Genomic DNA, 3,069 nt, shown 5'->3' on the forward strand with positions numbered 1-3,069 from the left:
TCTGATGCTGGGAGGGATTGGGGGCAGGAGGAGAAGGGGACAACAGAGGATGAGATGGCTGGATGGCATCACTGACTCGATGGACATGAATCTGAGTGAACTCCTGAAGTTGGTGATGGACAGGGAGGCCTGGCGTGCTGCGATTCTTGGGGTCGCAAAGAGTCGGACACGACTGAGCGTCTGAACTGAACTGATTCTCCTTAGATCTATACAATTTGGTTTTGTCAATTATATTTCAATAAATCTAAAAAAATAAAATTATAAAGTATACTTTAAGAAGATAAATAGTTATTAAATAGCCAACATAAATTTTGCTGTGACTTTTTATATCCAAGATGTTTGGAGTCTATGGGAATGATTATGGAGCATAGGGAAAAGACATTTAAGCTTTTAACTTTCATATATAAATGTTTCTAAAGCTGCTGTTAAATTTTTCTTCAGCTTTTCCAAGAAAATAGAATTACATGAGGAAGCAGTAATTAATTATAATTGCTTCCTTTGAGGCGTCTGAAGAATGAGGCAAGAGATTTTCTCCAGGGCTCTTATGCCATAGGAGGTGGATAGACATGAGTCTCAACCTCTTCCCCAAACTACTGAAGCCTCCAGAGGCTGGAAGGCAGGGTGCTTTTCCACTGGCAGGTCTGTCTGTAGGTCTGAAAAAATATGGATATTCTTTACCATGTAATGTATCTAAAAGATACCTCACATTCACACGTTCCTTCCTGAGAAAAAGACGTTTGAAGGAAATTTAGAGTCATTGCCAAAATTAAGTTAACAGGGACAGGAAGTGCATATTTTCTAGCAAGCTTTGTAGAGGAAACCTGGCTTAGCTGAGCTCCTTTGTAATAGTGTCCTCAACAAGTGTTTCCTGGGAGTTGGGGAGAAGACGGTCCTTGAGAGTTTTCAGGTACATGTTTCTCTCCTTCTGTGAGTTTTTGGAAGAACTGTGCAAGGGAACAGAGGTAGGTATTTAAACAAAACTGAATTGAAGAGAATAAAATGAACATTCTGGAGACAAATAATCAACAGGTTCAGCTCCATATCAGATTTTAGAGCATGGGCAAAACAAATGCTTACAAGAGCAAAAAGAAAAAAAAAAAAAAAAGAAGAATGTGAAAAAATTACAAGGATAAAGATTATAGATACCAGTGCATTCCAGATTCAAAAATCATACAGTTTAAACTATACAATAATATCATTTGGGAGATAAGAAACTAGATGTTTAATTTGGACATAATTCAGACAGAATAACCTGAAAATCTCCAAGGAAATAAGGGAATAGTTTTCAACTACAGATGATTATGAACCTCCCCTCCCCTCCCACATGGACATTTGACAATATCTGAAGGCATTTTTGATTGTCATAATTAATGTACCAGAGTGATTGGACAGAGGTCAGAGATGCTGCTATACATGGTAGCACACACAGGGTAGCTCCCTATAAAAATTAAAATCCAACACGAAATACCAATAGTACCAAGCTTGAGAAACTCTGAAAATTATAATCAATAAATGATTTTATAATAATGAGAATTGCCTTGGTAAGATTTACTTCTGATTCATCCTTAAATCCTTGAATATCTGAACACACAGAGCCATCAAGAATTCTGTTATGTGGGACCTCTTGCCTTTAATGCTGAAACATCTAGAACCAGTTGGTTCTAGGTTTGAGAAATAGCAATGACCTTACCAGAAATGTTAGTCTGAGAAAGAAGTCTTATTTATAAAGAAAGACAATTAAAGGAAGTTAATTATCTGATATGTATGACTTACAGTTCTAAAGAAAGGACAGTTCCAGGTGAGCTAAGATGTGCCACATTGTTAATACCTTACACCATTGCCATCATGTATTTGTCAAAACCTTCTGCACAGAAAAGGAAATAATCAACAGAAAGAAGAGGCAGTAGAATGGGAGGAAATATTTGAAATGCATGTATCTGATAAAGCAGGGGTCCCCAAATTCCAGGATTTAATACCTGACAATCTGAGGTGGATCTGATAATAATAATAATAGAAATAAAATTCACAATAAATGCAATGTGCTTGAATCATCCCAAACCCACTATCATCCTGGTCCATGGAAAAATTGTCTTCTATGAAGCCAGTTCTTGGCACCAAATACACTGAGGATTACTGCAAAGGATTAATCTCTAATAAATGCATAAAAAGCTCATGCAATTCAATAGCAAAAAGCACAAAAGCTAATAGGCCTGCTTAAAAATTAGCTAAGGATGATTTAGACATTTATTTTTTTGGAAAATATATAAATGGCCAATAGGTATTTTAAAAGAAGAAAAACATGTTTAATGTCCTAATCATCAGGGAAAGGCAAATCAAAACCCAAATGAAATATTACCTTATATCTGTCAGGATGACTATTATCAGAAAATATAAAAAGACAAAGTCAGCAAGGATATGGAGAAATTAGAACCCTTGCATGCTGTTGGTAGAAATGCAAAATGGCATGGCTGCTATGGAAAACAGTATAGTGGTGTTTCACAATATAAAAATTAAATAGTTATATGATCCAGTAATCCTGTTTTTAGATTTTCATCCAAAAAGGGTGAAATTATGATTTCAAAGGGATGTTAACATTTCTGTGTTCATTATAGAACTATTCACAGTAGCCAAGATGTGGAAACATCTAAATATGAAAAAATAAGTAGATAAAGAAAATGTGGCATATACAAAAAATGGAATACAATTCAACCTTAAAAAAAAAAAGATGGAAATTCTGCAATATGTGACCACATGGATGAATATTGAAGATATTATGCTTAAGTGATATAAACCAGTAACTGAAAGGCAAATATTATATGATTTCCCACTTATGTATGTATTTAACATAATGAAATTCATAAAATCAAAGAGTGTTATGATAATTGTCAGAGTTAGGTGGAGGGGTAAATGGGAAGTTACAAATCAATGGGCATAAACTTTTACTTAAGCAAGTTGAATAACTTCTAGAGATGTAATATACAAAAACACATCCATAGTCACCAATGCTGTATGGGTACCCTAAAATCTAAGAGGATGTCATGTTGTGTTCTTACCACAATAAAAGAAATA

This window comes from Bison bison, unplaced genomic scaffold, assembly GCF_000754665.1.
Source record: "Bison bison bison isolate TAMUID 2011002044 unplaced genomic scaffold, Bison_UMD1.0 scf7180017856066, whole genome shotgun sequence".
Classification (NCBI taxonomy): Eukaryota; Metazoa; Chordata; class Mammalia; order Artiodactyla; family Bovidae; genus Bison; species Bison bison.